This window comes from Glossina fuscipes, unplaced genomic scaffold (assembly GCF_014805625.2).
Source record: "Glossina fuscipes isolate IAEA_lab_2018 unplaced genomic scaffold, Yale_Gfus_2 61, whole genome shotgun sequence".
NCBI classification, from domain to species: Eukaryota; Metazoa; Arthropoda; class Insecta; order Diptera; family Glossinidae; genus Glossina; species Glossina fuscipes.
In genome coordinates, this window is record NW_023998433.1 from 5,995,118 (window position 1) to 6,018,375 (window position 23,258).

At 32.5% G+C, this 23,258-nt stretch overlaps 1 protein-coding gene across 1 annotated transcript in view; it reads right to left on the bottom strand.

The window, feature by feature from the left end:
- The window catches only part of LOC119637917 (homeobox protein araucan-like), a 155,624-nt gene that overhangs the window by 109,710 nt on the left and 22,656 nt on the right, over nucleotides 1–23,258 (bottom strand). The window lies entirely within an intron of this gene.

Consider the following 23,258-nt stretch of genomic DNA (forward strand, 5'->3'; position numbering starts at 1 on the left):
TGAGAAACTTTCTTCTTTTGCAAGTATATACATTTGTGATGTACACGGCAAATATATATATATATATTGATTCTTTTAGTTTCCTTTTACCTCTCCTTGTTTTTCTTCTTTTTTTAATTTCATGATTTTGCATTTTGTTTTCCATTTTTTTTTTGACTTACAAAATTTACTCGTGATATAGGTAAAATTTATTTTTCACATTACAGCTACAGTGAATGATTACGAAAAATACACAACAACAACAGCTCTTGAAAATGTGACATAAAAACAAATATAATAAATCAAATGTAATAAAATCGTTGCAACATTTCGCATACAATCCCAACCACATTGTCACAACACACAAAATCAACATATGCGGATTTACACTCCCGTTGCCATAACTGAAATATTTTTATCTCTTTTTTTTTTTTACTTTATTTTATTAAAAGTGTAATAATATATTCTCTGCATGAAATTATCCGAAACAATTTATTATTGAACTCAGGATTGAATATAAAATTTTCAAATTTTCGGTCCATCGTTCGGTCTATCCATATATATATAGCAAAAGATGAGATCGGTACCGATTTTTATGGCATATACCGTAAGAAAAGACATAGGGTGGAGCTGGTATACGTTGATCATAAAGTTAAAAACTTGTGCCTCAAATTTCTGACCCAATGTGCAATTTCTATGTACGTGCACTAAAGCCTTTATGTGTCCATCGAAATGACTTCACAATCAAATTGTCATTCTGTGACACGTTTTGCTTTACGTTATGAAAAAAAAAATTTTTCTTTTCTTTCCTGTTGCATATATCCATGTACTGGCAGAGGGGCACATCAATGAAATGCCTATATTTTTAACAAAATATAAGCTAAAGGATGCTTATTACACTTTGCCTTGTGTGCTTGGATCCGAATGGCTAGTAACTTTACTAACATTAATTTCAATAAAGCCCTTAAAAAAAAGGTTTTAACAAAAAAATTAAATAAAATAAAAAATATTTTAAAATGAAAACAAGTAAAAGCATTTTATTGTGGCACGGCCGACCATTAAATACACTTCAATACACTTCAATACTTTACTTATGTACAGTTGAGCACAGGTATTCATATAACGACTTTATGTGGAAAAGGGTCGAAAAAATGATCGAAAAGGGAATATAAAACATTTTACACAGCGTTTGTCCTTGGGTAAAAACAAATCAGTGTATGAATATTTATCAAAATAACCTGAAAATCTCGACCTGTAATAATAGGTTCAATACAACAAAACAAGACAAGCAGATGGACAGAAACATAGCAGTTTAGTAATTTAGTCGCACTTTTCGTAAGGTTTAAACGGGCTTGTAGCAGAAATCGCAAATATGAAAAATGTTGTTTCATTTTGTCTGCAATGTTGCATGCAAAAATTTCTTTGGTCAAATATTCCTTAACCGGATTAAATTCGAAAATGAATCCAAAAAGTCTCTTCATAATATATAACAAATTACAACAAATTTCAAGACAATCAAAGTTTCCTCAATTCTTCATTAAACGTATAAAAGCTATGGTTTAAAGTTGTCTTAATCGGCGTAGAGACACTTTCATTAAATAATATCTTAAAAGAATTTTATAACCGACTTCATATTCACAACTGGCGCCAAGATGACTGTAATCCTTCACCAGCAAACCAATTGAATGATCGAAATTATTTTGCGCTTCGAATTTTGAGACGAATTTAATAAAAAATTTTTTCTCACACTATTTTTAAGTAGTATTTAAATGCAGACAAATGACCGAATGAGTTAATCAGGAATGTATATAGCTTACAGAATTTATGATATATATACTTTGGTACGTTGCAAACGAAATGTTAAAATAAGTATTCTTTCATTTTGCTGTGGTAGATTGGCAAAAGTGTTTTCTTTTGCTTTACTTTAATTCATTGTTAACCGAAAAATTTGTCATACTGTCTTTATATTAATATTAAACAGACACTTAGAGCTGCCACCACCAGCACATTACTGTCCATCCATTCGATGTAATGCAATTTTCGGTTTGCTTAAGGCCAAGAGAACGTGTGTGAACACAAATCCCATTCGCTGTAGATCTGCGAGTATTACTGTTTTAACTACAAGCAAATAAATATAATAAAAAATTGTACGGGTTAGAGCTGCAAGTAAATATATACACGTAAGTACAAGCAATTTTAAAGAACTTTTTTTTTAGTGATTGATATCGAAATGTCACGCAGACGCGTATGTTGCGTTAATGCAGCTATACTTCACACATTTATTTGTCCGCGCGAATATGTATGTATGTATGTAAATTGGTTATTGGGTAGAGGGTTGAGTAAGATTTTGCAGGTCTTTGTGTGTGAGAAAGTGTTCTCCGTTGCTGCGGGTGTTTAATCGTCATTCATATAATATGTTTCTTTTCGTATACGTTTAATCAAAAAATAAATAAATGAATAAATTTACCTTTTTATAGCTTTGACAGGCGCTTGACAAATGCTTTTATTTTTGTTTTATTTTATTTTTTCTTACAAATGAAAAAGACTACGCATTTGTGTATACATTATCTCTTGAATATGGAAATACATTCAAGAATTATATGCATTTCTACGATTTTTGACAATGACATCAAAAAACTTAATGTTTGTCAATAAACCTGGTAAACGATATCAAGTCAGTTTTTAAATTTAACGGTCTTGCTATAGCGAATCGTCGAATCGCTATTGGAGAAGTGTCTGAGGATGCCCGCTTATCGCTTGGGCATGAAATGTGTGGATGTGAAGACTGCGATTATACGCCAACTCATAAGTCACTGCTTGCTCGTAATCATGCCTCAGTCACCTTATTCCGTGGGATTGGCCTCATGCGACTTTTTCCTGCTCCTGAAACTGAAATGATCAGTGAAAGACCGGAATTTTGCTACGATTAAAAGAATCGCTTGAAGAGCTGAAAGCCAATCCAAAAACCCGTATATCAGAAGAGGAGATAAAAAGATATTGATGAAAAAAAATCTTTTTTGAGAAAAATAAAAAATCATTTTTTTTTAAGCACACATCGTATATCAAAGCTCATTGTTCAATATATGAATGTAGGCTACGTTGTCTAGCTTGACCATCCTAGAGTATCGAATTTGGGTGTTTTTCGGTTCCCGTTTCATGCTAACACATCAAATTTCAAAAAATTTTTGAACATAGCTCTGAAAAGGAAAATCTGAATTTCTTGAGCTCATTTGAAAGATATTCTTATGCATATTTATATGATGTAGGTCAAATTTTCTTGTTTGGCCGCGCTAAAGTGGCAAATTTGGTGCTTGCCACCGAAAAACAGAATTTGAATTTGTTCAGCTTGGTTGAGGTGTGCACAGCAACATTTTATTTGGACATTTTTGGCTTCCAATTTTAACCAAATCTTAATCCTAACTAACTAAAAGAGATCTGTCTATAGAATTCGGACTTCACACCCTTTCCTGATTCCTATTTCGGTAGGAAACTGGGACAAAAGAAGTCAGGTAATAAGTGCTGGTGTTAATTTTGCCCATTCTTTCACTTGAAAAAGGCATATATTGAGAAAAATTGGTAAAATATATAATAATAAATATATTTTCCAATGTTTTCTACCACTTGTCCACATTTGGTGTTGAAGACCTTTATTGAAAACCAATAACAGCAACATTTTTGCACTTCTTCAGCATCTCGAAACCGGGGGTGCTGCATCTGATGAGTACACCGCTTGTGAGAGAACTTCCCATTCGAACAACAACAGCGTATTGTTGACAATAATTGTAATAAGTGCCCAAAATGGCGTTTTCAGTCGGTTTCCATTGGAGCAATTTTAGCCGCTATTGCTTGTGTTTTTTATAACCATACATCCTTCAGTTTGTTCAATTGAATCGATTATCTTGTCATCGGCAGTTACAATAAACCGCGGACAGCAAATGAAAGTAATTAATGTCGAAAACGTAATTTTGTTCGTGCCAGGATTGGGGACCTGTATACACTAAATAATACAATAATATCAAGCATTAAGAAGGCCAGGGCTAACATATTGTCATGAAATTCGCTTTTTACAAGATACAGTCCGTATCACTAGATCGCGGATATTTTATTCAAGAGAAATACACTTCAAAGTTTTTTGATTTAAAATTATATTCCTTAGCAGTAGGATCATTTATTTACAATTATGCTCCTTAAATGTAGGATTATTCACAATTTATTTTGGCCGTACTCTCAACTTCTATGTTCTTGCCCGACTAACTCTTCCTTCCACATATATTCTGTTTATATACATTTTTACAAGCATGTTACTATACCTAAATTTACTGTTTTATTTCTAATCCCAGCCTGCTTTTCCGCTAATCGTTTTCATCGGCCTGCAGCTGCATGAGGCGCCTGCGAAAGCTTCTTTGGTTTTTCCTTCTTTATGGAATTTATTATTAGTTATTTTCGTAACAATATGTTTTTACGAATCGGACTATTGTTCAGGCTAAGAAAGCCGGTAACAATTCATCATTTGATCATCGATACATTTTCGATGTAGATCAAATTATTTCTCTATTTACTATTACTTAGTTTATTTATTTAAGTTATGAATATATAAAAGTGATTATATAGCTAACTGTAACAGATCTTTTTCTAGGGTTGCGATCTTCTTCTTTTGTTATTTTTACGATTACTTCGTCACATTGATTATAATTTCCTATGAAAATTTTGCTACGAATTTTTGACAAATTTTTTCGAATTACGGTCTTTAGGTGAGATAACTTCAAGTCGCGATATTTATAATTATACTAATAATAGAGAAATTGCAAACCGTATTTGTCAATATACACGGAAATGCGACGGCTGATGGTGACGGGTTGGAAACGTCGGTTGCGTGTGCTCCTCAAGAGTTATGAGGCTCATCGACAAAAACTCACACGAATTGAACGAGTAAGATAGTTCCGATATATGATATCAGACAGAGCAGTTCACTTTGTCATACAAATGAACTGCGAATCACGAAGAGAAATATATTTAAGAAAAAAATATACCTACACTTCGAGCTATTCCCCAGCGATTAAGATAAAGAAACGGTGACATTGGAGATGATGTTCTAATTATCACGCACGACTGTTGATCGGAGGCTATCTCTGCATGAATTCTGAATCTTTGCCAACTTGATTTTTAAACCCACAATGCAACCAACATGTGAAAATATCCTGTGGTTGAAAACGAAATTAGACAAAAATTCCCCCTGTGCTACGCTCGTAAGCAACCTTTTCTCCAATACATAAACATTTTAGGATTATTTTCTACATAAAGTATCCACGTTCCAGCATAACCTTTCATCAAAATCCTAACAAAGTGCTTAAACATTTTTTCGGAATGATCTAAATTATCCTTTCCCAAGTATGCATATCAGATCTAAGTAATAGTTGGGTAAATCACAGCTGCTTGCACTCGCCATATTAATTTTGGAAAGGGCAAGACGAAGCCTTCCCGACGAAAACCGCTTGCTTTAAAGGTAAAAAGAAAACTCAACAAAGTCACTTTTTTAAGCCAATTTTGAAGTACGGTTTTGCGCTCGTAAGAGAACCGTGCAGACAGCAAAACAAGTGAGAATCGGGCAGACCAAGAGCTCAGCCGGACTTTTTCAGTTTTAGACGATTTGTTAAAGATGTGGATGGTATAGCCTTGTCGCGATGCAAAATTGATTGATCCACTGCGGACGCCTTACAGCAACTTAGGATGCGTTATTCGCTTTCAATCTCACAAAATCTTGCTTTACGTAGTTTCAATGTTCACACTGCGTCTTGGAAAGTGACTTTTTTCGTTCATTATTGTCGTATGTCATTTGCGTCTCACACAATGTCTTGAGGAATATTTTGTTTCAGCAACGATTCGCCGATGGAAATCTGGACCATTAAATTTTTTAGTGTTTATTCATTTCACACAAAAATATCAGCCGTTTACCTCATAAACCTTCGATAACCCTTGTGAAAAACCCTACCATGACCAAGAGACCATTACCAATATGTACTTATAGATTTTCCGAGGTAGTTAAACATTGCTTGAAGAGGCTGACGCTACTGCTAATAGTTTTAAGATTTGTGCGAGTTTCCAGCAACGTACATAAAATGCGTGACTTTTCAACGACTGAGGTCGATATGAAGCGAATGACAATGCTAGGATTCCTACCGAATCTGCTACATTGAAATCGCCTATAAAGCAAACGGGTTGATTTAAACTTAATAATTTTAAATAGTCAAATCAAAACTTAAGGTGATCTTTAGAAAAAAAATTTTGAAGATTTTGAACATAGTAGGATACGTGATTCTTGAGGCAGACATTTTTTATGAAAACCTGATATTAGCTTAGTAATATTATAAAGAAGAGCTCCTGCAAACGCTTCAATTTATATATGACAATAGAAAACAGCCGGCGAGCTCAAGTTTAGTGTTGATTGGTAGGCAAACATTTAGACTGTAAAGTTTTTGCAATGGTAGACAAACATTTGCGTTAATGTTATACGTATGTAGGCTAAAGCTTAATTTGCTTTCGAATGGTATTCCAAGACATCGTATAGACTCAACGATTTCAATATGCATATTATACATTGTAATCTTAAGACTAATGTCTTTATAGCTACATCGGTTGAAAAGAACGGTTTTTGATATATTTCGGTTTTTAGGGGAGAATTATCAGGCAGCGAATTATTATTTCTAGCTAGACCCTAGTTTATTTTAGTTTCAAAAGAATTAGTTGTCCGCTGATTATAACTTACGAGGACAAAAAGGCAAAATAAGCACTCCCCTCAGTCTCTACTATTTGACTTGATTCGCAGAAAGATTAAACAATCTAGGACCTAAAACTGATCTTTGAGTAATTCCTGAGTTCACTTCAACTGTTTTAGGCGAAGCGTTATTAATGGATACGTTGGACTGCGACAAATGCACTTCCAGGAAAATTTAAATTTTGATAAAGGAACCTTCAAAATGTCTAGGGAAATAAATAACATGAATTTATAATGAATAAAAGAAACTGAAACGCCAGACGTATTGCGGCGAATATGAAATCCGAACTTATAATAATTAATGACAGTCTGGTAGTAATTGAACAGTTTGGTTTGCTTTTTAATAATATATTTTACAATTTTGGAAAAGGGTGGCAGAATACTAATCGTTCTTAAATTGTCCAATGCTAATGGATACCTGTGTTTCGATAATAAGTTATTTTTGTGTCATATTGTTTTCTAAACGCAAATACTGTGGTTTCACAATTTTGATATCACTTTTCACTCTCTCTCTCTCTCTCTCTCTCTCTCTCTTTCTCTCTCTTTCTCTCTCCACCTTTGAAACAAATAACGATAATTATGCGTTTATTCCGTGGTTCGCATTAGAAAGTTTTCAGCATATTCCTTTGAAGTGTATAAACCTATAGTAATAAAAATGCATAGGAAATAACTTTGACATATGCATCAAATAGATGACTACGATTTTCACACTAAGATGTGAATGTATAAGTTTCAAAGTGCAATTGTTCATAATATTATAAATTCATTTTGCTATCACTAGAAAACCTCAAGTAATGTATGTAACAGCCTAAGATGAGAGAAAAGGAACAGATTGATGATAGATGTGAATAAGAATCTGCTTGAAGCGTTCAACAACTCGAAACGACTGATTGATGAGTACAGTAAAGATAAACCGTTATATCAAAATAAAAAAATTCTTCTTAGAAGTCCTTCAGGGATATTGAAATGTAATATTTCCGGATTTATAGGAAATGTAAGAAAATCTTGTTCATGTATATGTATAAAGTAACACGCAACGATATACGTTCTCGTCTTTTGAAAGAAAAAAAAACCTCTCGACAGCGAAAAAACTGAACTTAAGTACAATGAATTTTAATAGCGTATTCGGTTAAACGTATACATATATCTCTATCTGTTATTGCTATTCTGTGCCGTGGGGCTGAAACTTGATAATATACATGCATCCATATGAAAGTTGATCAAATCAATCTAATTGACATCTTATTCAAAACGATGCTTTAACGTTTCGAAAATGAGAAAACAAGGTAAAATAAATGAAGAATTTAAGCAAGAAAATAAAGAATGTGTCAAAAACTCTACACGTTCTCTTAAGTTCTGCAAATGCAAAAAAAAAAAAAAAAAATCTGTCTTTGCTGCGATGGTGGGCAAAAGCGAGTGAATTGTAGTTGACTGGTATGAAGTAGGTGACAAATAAAGGAAGTACGAAATGTAATTTTGAATGAGCTGGAGTTTTGTAAATGATTGCCGCGTACTCAAGCGAACGTTGCGCGTTAAACACGGTCTTCGTTAAGAGTTTGATTCATTTGCACGCACCGTGATTTATTCTATTGACGAGCCACCCATTTCACTGTTTTTGCTTGTATATATACAGTCAGAGTTTATATGTAAAATTTTCATCAAAATGTGAATTTAAATTGAAATTCAAATGCGAGAGAATACAATGCACAAAAAACTTTTACACTAAATGAGCAACAGCAGTAACGTAAATATATTCAAATATATACGGATAAGATTACACACACACACACTCAAGCGCATGCAAGCGCATATTGTCTGTATATATATGTACATACATTTGTTTGGCTGGCTGTTTATGGGCGTATATACATTTGTGTCTATACCCACATGTACGTTGATATGCTTGTGTTTGATTTAACTCATTTACTAGATTCGCAATTTTGTGTGAATGTATGGATTAATTTGATTGTTTTATTCATTTACACATAAACATACGCATACAGACACACACGCGCACACAGACATTATTTTATAATGGAAAAGGCCACAAACGAACAACTTTATATATATACGTATGTATCTCAGGTGGCTGATGACGTCCGCACCATAACAACCGGATATACACGTACTTAAACACTTATATACATATATATGTATATGTATAATATGTAGAGCTGAACCCTTTTTTATTTAATACAGTAACATTGCTGAAGCTGCAACAACAACAACAACAACAGCAACAATAACAATAACAATGAAATCCATCATGGCATCTTTCATACTACTCTATAAAGTATAAATATATATATGCTTACCTACACACGCATGCATACACAGTCAAACAAATGTACACGTATTTTCCTGACTACATCCACTTATTGGATATTTGAACTTAAATTTTAAAGCTATGCAAGACGGTTCGTTATGGTTAATAGACAATGGTTGACAGTGCGTGTACATATTATCTGAGACTGTCAGAGCACAACAAAAAAAAATTGTTAGTTTGGCTTTTTCATGCGTCTATTTATTTACTGTTTGTTGCGAAATAGATATTTAAAACCTACTCTGCTCTTAACAAATATTTTTTCATATGAAATTTAAAAGTTCAGGCCATCAAAATTCCTTAACAAGCAAAAACGGATTATATTGATATTTAGGAACCTCGCATTACGTGCGCTATATACGTAAAGTATACTACGCCCTTTTTTAATCTAATTGAGCGGGCTTACGTAAACGAGTAGGTTATTTTTACCTTATGTAACAATACTTATCATCAACTGAGGTCATTATGACAAGAATGACTATTTGGGGATTTTTACTTGATCTGCGAAATCAAAATTGCTTAGCAAGTGGGGTGCTTGAAACTTAATAATTTTAAACAGATAAGGGATAATTTTAAGAAAATCCGTCAATAAAGGACACGATGATCTCTGACACGAATATTACAAGTAGCACACACGACCTTTTGAATGGCTGGTTTTAATTTAGCAAACTTATATAGAGGAGATCTCGTGACAGTACATCCAATAGAGTAATTGATATATGACATTAAAAAAGTCTGAGCAAGTTTGAGTTTGGTGCTAATTATTAGATAGACATTAAGATTCTAGCATATATGCAAAGTCTTGCGTTAACAGAAAGGGAAGTGCTGTTCATCTAATCGTTAATTTTGGCTAATTTTCTTTAATTTCTCTTAATTTTAGTTCCAAACGAATCAATAGTCTGCTGATTAAAGTTCAAGAGAACAAAAACATCGTCGGCATAGGCAAAATAAATACAACCGTTTATCTCTATAACTTCTGTTAAGTCATTCAAGAAAAAATTAAAAAAGATGGGACCTCAAACGGAGCCCTGAGGTATTCCGGTGTTCACTTTAACTATACCAGAGAAAACATTGAAACGAATTGCTTGCAACAGAATACGCAAGATTACATAAGAGTACATGCACTTCTAGAAAAGTTAAATTATGATAAATTTTTTTAATAAGTAATGAATGAGCCAATTATCATTATTACCGTGCTGAGTATAGCGTTGATACGCCATATATCTAAGGGAACGCAAGTACATACTTTTCGTATTTTATTGGTGATATCCGCGAGATCAAGTCTTATATGCCTATCTTAAATTAGATTTTACACCATTAAGAGGGACACTTACCGAGAGTGAAACAAAATGGTAGTTGGGCAAGACAAACTCCGGAATTTCTCAGACAATACCTCTTTCGACTTTTGCCTCGTCATCAAAAATATTTACAGTCTGACGAGAAATCAGGTTTTTTTCCCTATGTGTTTTAATTTTTAAAATAAGTGATAATATGTCACAAAAGTCACTGTTTATGAATAAGTATTTAAAATTTTATCGGCGTGAATAAAAAAATTTTATATTTTTGATGGTATTTCAACTATTTTGAATGTATACGTTGAAGTGATGAGTGCTCACGCAAATTTGATGTGCTATTTATCTTACTTCAACCATAAACGCTAAACGGTCAAATGTATGGGTAGATTTGAAAACTTACCTTCTTTGAGATTATATATAAGTTTTTAAGCAGAATGTAAGAGAAGTTTTTAAAATTTCAACAATTTAACCCGCGCCCCTGCAAAAAATATATGAACGCTTTATTGTGTGAAGAACATCAGTTGTAAATACATAAGTGTATGCAATATTAAGAACATTAATTCTATGCAGCATCATATTTGAGTAATATGCTGCTACACCTAATCTTCAATTTCACTCAAAAAAATAAACAAAGTGTATACAAAAATAAGCAAGCGATCACAATGCATTAAGTACCGGTTTGCCAAATTTTCTTAACATTGCATGCGTTTATGTAAAAGAAGTGCTTGCATGCATTTTGTTAGTTTAAGCATAAACTTTGTTATTTTCCAGGGAAAGTGAAAAATAGTATCAGTTCAGATTTATGTGTTTGGATTGATCAACACTAATTTACACCTTCACAATAATAATAATAATATGTTTTTCGCTACACATTCGAAACTTAACGTCAGTCCGCTTATGCGGGAGATCTTGCGTACAACAACAGATGGTTTGTAGTCCGTAATCAATAGACAGACCAGATAGTTACATATAATCAGTAACAGAATGTACTTAAAAGCCCTAAGCCAATCCGAATTCCTTTACATGTTCTTTTCCCGAAATCGCAAATTATGCTCGCTTAAAACGGATATTCATAACGCGCTTAACAAAAGGCTACTTTGAACTTACTTAAAGAGATCTGGTCATTTAAGCTATTAATACTTGTTGTAAGTACCAAACATGAAAAGATCCAAAAAAAAACTTTGCTGGCAACTTTTCGCATTTCGCGTCAAGGTATTATTATTTCTATCCCAGTATATGTGTTAAGTTTGCAATTATTCTTGTTGCAAAAAGACGATCGTGTCCTAATAAATAAATAAAGTTTGGTTTGGATGCCTGCCTTTATGTCTCATAATTTCAAGAATAAAAAATCATACTTTGCTGTGTACAGAAATCTGTTAATTTGAAATTAGTTGGTATGTTGTCGGTATAATAATCTTTGCTTTAAACGGATAGCTAAAATACGTTGCTTAGATATTTCATAATATTTATAAAGCTTCTCGACCTACTAATTACGCTATCATTAATGACAAGATGTTCCGAGATATTATGCTTTGGCTAAATCATGATGTAGGAGTAGCTTAAAGAGGCTGACGGATTCTTGTGATACTGGCTGATTTATTCAGATACGTCTGTTCGCGCATGGATAACATAATTACGATGTCAAAATCATGTTTCAAAAAACACTTATCGACGCACCGTAATCTCGTAAAGTCAAAAATAAATCATTTTGTAGCTCAAATCACAATTATTAAAAAGAAGAAGAAGAGATCGTCGTTAATAATTAACTAAAATTGTTATGTGAATCAAACGATTCAAGTCTCGTCATTGGTCTTTTATTTTATCTAATTCAACTGTTGCATCCTACAATAACGTGACTCGAAATATATTCGATATTCCATTCTTATATGTAGTAAATAAATTTGCAATTGATTTTTGCAATTATCTATTATATACGAGTTCCATCTAAACCTTTCTAATTGATGGGAAGCTTTCGTATATTTGAAAACTTAATTTGCGCAAAAGTGATAAAAACATTGGTTTCAAAATATGTAGTTTAAACGAATCAAACGAATCACTTTGTTAAAATTTTCGTAACTGAGAGGAGAAACCTTAAGAGATTCTATAAAGTATATATATATATATATTCATGATATATGAGCATTGTCAACACCTGAGTCGACTTAAGTATTTTATCTGTGCGTTGGTCAATCTGTTAGTGAAGTGTTAGTATTGAAAATAGATAAAATGGGTCGAAGGACAAGCTTGCAGCACAAGATAAACAGTGAACAACTCCTTAAAAACCAAGAAATTTGATTCTTTCCTGATTACCAAATATAATTTGCTTACTTATTATACTTATTTTCCTGGTATAATGTAGGTATTTAATATTTTTCTTAAGATGGAATAAAACATTTACGTAATTTAGCATAATTTTATTTTTGCTATTATAAAACATATTAAATGAAACTCAGCCAATTTTTCGATTTTGGACCAAATATATGTTAGTACTTTTTAAGAGTTTTCAAAACTTCGTGCTTAGCTATAAGATAGAACATTAAGAGACTGAGCGTATTTATCACTTTATTTAAAAAAAAAAAAAACTTAGCTAACAAGTGCATTTTTCGACGTACCTTCAGAAATAAATAAAAGTAAGTTGAAATACATATACCGACTTACAATTACTTCTGGTTTAAGTGGCAGCTAAATTGTAGTAAAATGGTGCCAAAGATCGCCAAGTTTTTAAGCGGTTTGCTTTTACGTAAAGTTAGCATACTAATGCCCCAAATACATAATAATTTTCTTCATTAAGAGGCAGTAGTCATTGTGTATTTTCTGACTGTTTTTCTTTTTCTTTTCGTTTCCATTCCATTCTTTTTATTTAATTTTATTTTTATTTTCATTTTTTTGTTTTCACTTATTTCTGCAAAAGTGCAGTACCCAATACACTTAAGTGGTGTAACAACACTTAAAATTGTCAAAGTTGCTGTAAAATGTTGTTTGCAAACAACAATGAAAAGGACATTGTGTAACCATCAACTCTGTGTTACAATACTCTGTGCTATAAAAATAAACTAAAATGAAGAAAAACTCATGATTTCATTTATTTTATATGTGTTATGCACATAAACTTACGATGGTGTCCTTCCGGATTTTCTCTCTATGTCATTTTGTGTTCCTTTTTGTTTCTCGCAAATGTACGTATCCGTGTGCATGTGTAGTGGTAAAAAGCTTAAGTGTTTGGGGTTATGTTTCTGCTTTGTACAGGGTGTTGTTTTATTTTATTTTATTTATTTTTTTTTTTTGTTGTCTGTATTTCTCTTTTATATCCATATACAATACATATACGTATATATATAGATATATATATATATATATGTATATATGTTCAGAGTGCTAAAATCGTTAGCGTGTATATGAAGTTTTGCATACATGCTGAGTTTTACTGTCACATTACTTCAACAACAACGTCATCGTATACACTTGTTTTCGCAAAAGGATATGAGTGATCTGTGTCTGTTTATGGGAGGGTTATATAAATTTCCGTTTCTATATGTTTGTCATGCGTACATGTGCACATACACACCCTGTATAAGTAAACATATGTATAGATAAGCGCTCGATATAAACACCGTTACAGATGAATTTGTGTTAAAAAAGTTTTAATACAAAACCGAAGATTGTTTTGAGCACATTTTATGAGATTTATTGAACAAAATTCGTACAGGACAAATAACTTAAATTAGTTTATGAAGGTTAAAATGGTTTTGTTATAATACATCGTCTCTTAGACTTAGCAATAATTATTAATGGTGTTTACCGTCCTTAACTTATTTCATCTTTGAAATGATTTTTAAAAATGTTACTTCATGGCTGCCAAAAAACCAAATAATCTGTTGGACACAAAAGATGCTTTAAGAATTAAGTGACGAAAAAGTTATTTTCAAAATGGTAACGGGGTCCACACTCATCGTTGGATGCCTTGATACCAACAAGCGAATAATTCGGGCCGTACTGCCGCCATACCCTATCTTTCTCTCTCTCTCTCTTACTCCCCCTCCTTCTACCTTCTCACTGTTGATGCGGATTGCAACGCAAAAACTCACAACCGCTTTTATATAGTGTCAAACTCGATGGTGACATAATATATTGCTCAAAAAGTCTTTGATTTACTCAACAACCTCTGAAATCATATGTCTTTCAAAAGCCTGACCGTATACCAATTCATAAACCTTAATTATCCCTACCAAGCATTGCGAAAGCAAATGAAAAATTATTCCAGCTTAAGAGCATAATTAAAGCATTATGATAAGAGTTAACTATTATTGTAAGAGAGTTTGAGCTTACACTGTCCAACAAGCCATGAGAGTTCCTTAAGCTCGAAATTCCTTATGCCTATACTCGAGAAAACATTTTCAGCTATTTTGGACGCTTTTTATCTTTAATGCAGCATTTTTAGACGGCTCTAACCTCATACGCTGCAGAAGGTAGTTAAATTGCACGTAGTGAATTCATTAAAGTTTCTATCCATTAGCAATTTCGCAAAAAAAGGGGAAAAAAAGAATAACAAGCAAGAAAATTAAATTTTGCCCATTTTGAGCACCAATTTTCGTGCAAAAGCTTCCAATGTTTCTGCCAAATTTGAAGGCGGAACCTTCGTTTTTGCGGCCATGTTGCGGAGAATGTTTACAATAGACAGTACACAGACGGACATGTATAGATCGATTCAGAATTCAATGCTGATCAAGGATATCTATAGTTTGTCTCTGAAACTTTCCTTTTACGGGTTGTAAACAATGAAAAAATGAACAATTCTCTCATCTTTCGGTGATTAAATAGCATTGAATATTAAACAATAAATGTCGACATTGCATGTGCCTGATAGTCTATACTTATATGAAAAAGGTAGGAATTAAATGAAAAACTCAGGAAATCGATTATGTCAAAGTAGCCAAAAATAAAGTGAAAACAGCGAATCTTCAATATGTAAGACGATGTGTAAACGTGTTCGTAAATTTATCTAAAATTTTAAAGTAGAATTTCTATATAGAAATGTTACAAAAATGACAACAACATCAAAAGGAATAAAAAAGGAAAAACCATCTTTTGTAAAAGTCAATAAAAAGTTATAGTGTCTGTGTAAAGTGTATGATTGCTTTTCATTTGTTCATGTCTGTAACAACAATATTCATTTGTAAACAAGTTATAAAAAAAGGATAACAGCAACAATACACAACGGCATCAACTGCAAAATATTCACATATGGCTTATGAAACGAAACTAGTATACACACATCCATGCATGCATATGTAAAATTTTACACAGACACATTTATTGCATATAATATATAAATGTAAACAGACCGACTATATACTTTACACACATTCTTATGCATATACGCATACACATACCTACACACATACGTATAAAGATTCGTGTATGTATTAAAAAATACGAGAGCAAAAGCGGGAGCCACCAGTGGTAGAAAAAGTGAGAACACAAATAACATGCAAAAGTGACGGAAACTTTACAAAAACTAAATCCATTCACATGATTCCTATATATAAAAAACAAAAAAAAACAAAAAGGGATGACCAGAACAACGACATTAAAGTTTAGGTAGAAAATTATTACATATATAACCGCTACTAAAAAATTTGTATTATAATAATAGTTATGTTGTTATTGTTATGTTGTTATTTTTTTCTTGCTTGTAAAATTTGTAAATTATTTAACATATAGATAAAATATTGATCATACGTTATGTAATACCAAACAAACTGCTTGGGCTTATCAATCACTCATACGTTGTGATTATACCGACAGAAATTTCACATGAGCACGAATAAAAAATGATGATAATAATAATAAGTAACAATATAATAATAACGAATTAATTTATTAACCCTTTAATTGTTTATATAAATCAAAGTTGTCTTTTGATTTTTTTGAAAGTATATATTTTTATTTGCTGTTAAGAAATAAAGCTTATTGATAGAAAATCTAACGTACTTATATAAATATATGGGCAATTTTACATTACAAAACTAAAATTACAAACTCGATTTGAATTCTCAACTTAATTATTTTAGAACATAACGTTTTCCATGGCTTAAAACCTCTAAAATATAGTTGTGTGCCTAGGCCTGATGATATTCCGTCGTGTATATTTAAATTATACTCTGACGAGTGTTAAGAGCTTTCTAAACAGTCGTTGGAATCGGGTGTTTTCACTTACCCACCGAGAAGGGAAAGCTAACGTTAAACTATTGTTTTCCTTTACCTTGGAATCGCACTGACGGACTTAAACAATTTGGTTAGATTTAGTTAATTTTAGTTAGTTAGTTAAATTTTATGACACGGAATCTAAAAATATGCAGGATGTTTTCTTTCTCAAAGAAGAATTCATTCACTACGGACTATTTCAAAGATTTGCAAAAATTAAAAACAGACTCGTTCGTGGATTTAGGGGTTCTATTCGACTAAAGATTAGGCTTTAATCTGCACATTGAGGTACCTTTGAGTAAAGTTAGGTCGGCACTACGTTTCATTAAACAGCCTATCGACTCGCCCCTATTACTTAATGAGATAAACTCTCGTTTCTCTAGGAACTTTATCTTCACAAAGCCTACTCGATTTGCAAAAATCTAAATTGTATTTACTACTTAATCTGAATATCGGATTCTTTAAATTCTGCTTATGTCGTATTTAAATTAACTTGCAAGCTTAACATCTTATTATGATTGCAAAATTAACAGAATTTGTTTACTATGGTCGTTTGTTTAGCTTGTGCATATTTGTAACGTCTTAGGGGTTCACTCAAAAGTCGAATCTTCACCGGCTGCGACCAAAACGTCAAAATGCGTTTTTGCTGACCAAACTAGAGTCCTTCCAATTATTTTTTGTTTGCATCGATGGAGCACGCACTTACTAAGCAGCGCTTCACTTCTTACGAAAATCTACGAAAATGCTTCGAAGTCTAATGTATCTCAAATGAGCAACAGTTTTCTTGGCATGGCATCCACCAATCGTCAGACAGCTAGGAAAAATGTATAGCTAATAAGCTATAGTAAATGTGGGCTATCTTCACACTTGGGTTCGCGTGTTTGCTAAGGTAATTGATAACTGAATGCTATAAAATGATTAGATTACAGGCGCGTTCGAATTTATTTTAAATAGCTGCTTCCCCAAAAATATATCAGGCCTACATATTATTTTTCTCGCTGTCCAGAAATGAACTACCTATTAATTATTTGATTTGGTCATTGTAATTATATTGTAATTACTTGAGGTACAATATTGCTTTTAAATAAAATAAGTTATAGGGCATAATCTTACAATATACGCCACCATACCCCAAAGTCATAAACTGAGTTTTTACCGATATAAATAATGAGAAAGAGAAAGCGGGCAGTCAATTGACTGCTAATCAACAAGCGCGCGCACAACCGCCACAAACGTTTCTACATTAGCATATATTCTACTTGCCAATAGAATGTTTTGAATTAAATGGTACGCGATTCATATTTAGAAAAATGACGGCAACTCAATATCTTGCATATAATTTCTTAAGCAAGTGCATGGACAAACGCGCTACAAATGCCCGTAATGTATAATCTTAAACATACATGCTGAAAAAAGACAAAAACATTATGTATATAAAATCGAGCATTTCATTAGGAACATTAATGAAACATGTTGTCCTTAGGGTCTTGCATATATGGAGCGGGCCGGTTTTTGACCAATTTCGAGGTGCTATTCCTTGACCAGGGTAATGAAGTTAGGTTTTTCTGATAGGTTTCAGCATTTTTCACGACATATCAAAAATCTGTAGTCGAGTAATATCTACGAAAGTGGTTATAACACGATTTTAACATTGCATTCTTTCAGTATTTGTAACGTACTTTTGCATGAGATTTACTAGCAAAAACTAAGCATTTTTGGTTTTGAGTTCGTAACTAGCGGCTTAGTATATTTTATATGTACACGTTTGCTAAGATTATTTAATTTTAATACTTATTTTACTTTATTGTTGTTTATTGCACCATAAATTATAACTTAGCAAAGACGTTTTAGTGAAGACACGAACCGCAAGAAATTTTGGTTAATTTGGGAGGCTATCTTCGCTTCACTATCTTGGGGGGCTATCTTCACTTCACTAATACTTTGAATAAGATATTTTAATCTTACTTATTTCCTATGTGCTTCTGTGTATTTCCTTTGTAAGAATTCTGGCTGTATAGGTACATGTCTGGTAATTGCTTGAAATTGTCTGAATTGAAAGCTCCCTCATCGCTCATGGTTTTATTAATGTATTTGTACAATACATTTGAAATATGTTTTAGAAGAAGAGTTCAGTAAATATCCTGATTTCATTGCCAGGGTAATATCGCAATACGTCGCTTTGTAGATATTCCGAAATGAACAATGTATATTACAATATATATGTTGTGATATCAAGTTCATTCAAATATCAGTTCATTTTGGAATACTTCTATATAATGAAGAAGATAACATATTTGGTTGGTAAGAGTCTATATAATCTTTCGCTTTCTTTTTTACTTTCAACATTCCTTCCCCATCCAACCTTAAGCTACTACATTCTTAGGAAGATTATCAATGACTTTATTGTTTTTTCTTCACCTTGTGAGAATTATCTCTAGATATATTGTTAAGCAAATTTTTTATTCATCCCTTTTTTTTTGCTTTTTCCTTATAATAAATTTTTGCTTTCATCATTAAGAACTACTGAAGTTTAAATAAAAAAGGATTTTTTAATTGAAACACAATTGAAAATTTTTCCTTTTAAGAAGACAAATGTCAACATTTGCCGTCACTTGAAGTCTTAAGTGGGAAAATAACTTAACAGAAAATCTAAGTCAAAGTTATCCGAACAAAAAACAATAAATAAATAAAAAGAAAAAAAAAAAAAAAACAAAACAAATGAAAGAAAAAAGTTTAAAGAACTTTGCCGTCGTTTGCCAACATGTTTTAGTTGTTGCGTTAACTTTTCTACTTTTTTGTTGTTACTAATGCTGTTGTTATTGTTGCTACGTTAAACACTTTAAACTGGGCACACTTTTGCTTTCTGACTTTTCACTTAAGGTGCCGTCGCCTTGTAAACTCTCGCAATCTCCACCTATAGTGCAGCCATTAACTTTCTTGCAAAAAGGAGCAGCAACAAAAAAGATTAATAAATATGCCTTTGAAATGTCTGGCAAAGTTTTCCTGGAAGGCTGTGCACATAGTTCTTCCATAGAAAAAGACAAAATTTTTAATGCTATTACTGTTATGTTGTAAATTTTAACCCTCAAGTCTCTTTCGCTCTCAACTAAAGTTTAAAGGAAAAGATGAAAGTGTTTTTTTCTTTCCTTTTCCTTTTTTTTTTTCGCTCTCCTATAACATTTCATATGGTATATGAGTTAGTATTGCTGGAAAGACTGAATTTGTAATGTTTGGTTGATTTCTTTTTTTAGTTTAAAAAGTTCGGAAATTTGCCAACAATTTAAGATTTTGCTTTATTGTACTATTGTTGGTTGCTGCCTCTGCCTCTCTGAATAAAATATGAGCAGCAGTAAACATTATTGTTCATGTACTTAATGGCATTTATGATGAGAAGACAATTGTTCAATTGTTTCTCTGGGCAATTGTGTGTGCGTATTTGTTTGCGTGTGTGTGTGTATAAAGTAAATTCCGTCTCTACTCATACAAGAATTGAAATAAAATTTCATTTTAAAACTAGACAAAATTTTCACTTAATGTTTTGGAAAATTCTAAATAAAGCAACAACAATCACAACAAAATATCATCACAGCTATCTTATAAAGACTTTTGCATATTCTGTATATACGTGTTTACATATATGTACAGAGTGTAGCTTTAAAGCCCCATCTAACCAAAGATTTATGATGTACTACTATGATGATAACTGAGGGTTTATGTAAATGCAAAAATCCTCAAAATACACATATGCAAGCACATAGTTGCATATATATATGCCCGCATAAAAGGATACGGCGGCTGTAAGTAAAAAAAAAAAATAATGCAGCAAATGTTGCAACACACAATAAAAGGGGCGCCATAAAGCCACACATACTCACATATACGTATATACGAACACATGTAAATATCTTCACGTAGACATTTTATATTTATGTATGAGTAAGTTCATGTGTACATATATATGGTCAGAAAATTTCCAGAAGGCTTTTGCCATCAACGTAATGGACAAAATTTTAAACAAAGACGACTACTACTGTATTTGTCTGTATAACAAGAAATCTCAATTTAAATATGTCCCTATGGCACATACACATCTTGTATAGGCATATATACGTATACGATACGCAACAACTAAGCGTTACTACATATGATAAACAAAGTCAATGGTCTTTAAAATGGCTCTCACGTTCAAAGTAAATACGCTGATGGTATATTTTTATTTGTATGTGTGTGTGTGTGTGACTTTTAGTAACACACAACACACGCCCATACTTAAATATTTACTCAATTTAATGTATAAAGGCATACAAAGGAAAAATGTCTATATATTAAATATTAAAGTCTGCAGCTAGTCACAAAGAGTGGAGCCATCAGCCAAATATCTAAACATCCAATCAGTCAGTCAGTCATGCACTTAGTCGGCCAGATAGTCATTTAGTTAGTTAAACGAAAAGTTTTACTTTGAAATCATATACATATAGATTTACACACATATTCGTCATATAGTGTACATTGTTTATGTGGTTGTTGTTGCGGCAAAAGTTCTTTCATTTTACATAAACTCTTGTAACCATATCATATCATATAATACCGCATTGCACTGCCTAGATATATACTTAAACACACGCATAAACCCATATATATGTATATAGAGAGAGTATGAGCGAGAGAGAGAGAGAGTGATGCATACACGCACACGAGCGCGTACACATCCACACACAAACTTATATACGTAAATCTACAAACATAAACATATATATACTTGTGCATTTCATTAGCTTACAAAAACTCACGTCTGGCCACAGCACATTCACGGAAATCTTGCAGACCGAAACGGGAATTTCACCCAACGACTAAACGCTTATCTAATTCATATTTACGTTTACGAACTACTGTTAAACAATATGGACTCCATATGCATACAAACACTTATATATATGTAAATACGTATATGCCTATAAAATTCTTCTCGTACCTCTTTGCAATATAATAATAAAGTTTGTAGCTATTATTGTTGCTGTTGTTGTTGTACATCTACTTTTACCATTTAACGATTTTATAGTAAAATATTTACATAAGAATTTTTGTTGTTGTTGTTTTTTGTTTTTGCGCTCATCGCCACTTAAATCAGCAAGCCGAGACATAATAACATATGTAAAGGTTTCGTTTTTATTGAAAAGTACCAGAAGACTGAAAATCGCATCTCTCTCTCTCTCTCTCTCTCTCTCTCTGTGTCTTTCTGTCTCTCTCTTTCTCTCTCTCTTTCTCTTTCTCGGTCTCTTTCTCTATAATGTATCCATCTAATGGGATCTCTTATACTTCTATGTCCTGTCTATTGAATACCCGATGATTTCACAAAAAGCTCATGTAAATATGGTGAGTCTTGTTTCTACTCGAAAGTTGCAAGAGCAATACATACGGTTTGAACATTAAAAAAGGGAGGCAAAATCAATACATTCGCATAAACCAATCTGTGAAAAAATTTTTAGTTTATCTGGACTAAGCTACTTTTTCTTTTATTTCCTTGTGATGATTTTTGCTCTGTTTGGAATATTTTTTTTTCTTTTTCTTTTTGATTGCTCGCAATGAGTAATTTGAAAAAACCTTACCCAAAATTCTTTCTTATGCTCACGAGATATAAAGAGACTGATGTTTCTAAAGGAGTATTAAGAATGCGCCAAAATCATACGATCGACAACGGGGCAGCATTAAGTCGGTTTCATTTGCCGCCCTTTTTCAACTCCGTAGAGTTATTAGTGTGGCCATGGTTACTTGATTTATACAACATCTGTTTTCTTCTTTTCTTCTAAATCCAATTGTAAGAACACTTAGACAAACCGTTACCGGAACTGATCTTTTAGTAAAGGGAGCACACGTCAATAAATGCTTATCATGTTCATGGATTTTTGAGTGATTAAAGCTTTTCCCAAATGGCAAAGAAGGCGTTGAAGATGTTGATAGGAACGAAAGGATTGCGGCCTTTCGCGTCAAAAATGGATCAATATATTAAAAAAAGCGACAGTTTGATGCAATCTGACCTGCAATCTGATAGCATTCATGTGATAATGAAGACTCTAACAGGTGATAATTTTAGGATGCGAAAAATTCTAAAATACTCGAGTCGAATTCACATATAATATCCACATCCGTTAGACCATTTTCATTATTTACCTGATCTGCTGTTAGCCTTATCTGCTCCTCGAGATCAATTCATTCATTAAAAGCCGCAAAATCTCAGAATGCAAAAGCTATGAAATAAAAACCGGTATACATGTCATGAAGTAGCCCATAAAAGAAAAGATTACCAGCACAGTTTCGAGTAATGGAAAACTCGTATGTAGGGATAAAAGAAAAGGAAGTACTGAAGGAGATATTAATGAAATGTAATCACTTTGGTAACAAAATGATTTAGAGCCTTAGAGGACTTATTTCAAATTCCCCACCCCCAATTATAAGAAAGGCAAAGGACCAACACGGCAAAAAAATGATGTACGAATGTAGCCAAATGTTTTATACCCACCATTATTTCTTACAAAAAAGGAAAAAGTAAAAATAAAAAATATTTTTATTTTCTATAAAATAGGATAAACGTGGCCAAAGTATTATATTAGTTGGGGGAAAAAGAAATCCATTATTTTTACATGAACTTCAGGACTTTATTTAACATGCTTCGGATTGTCCGATTTGG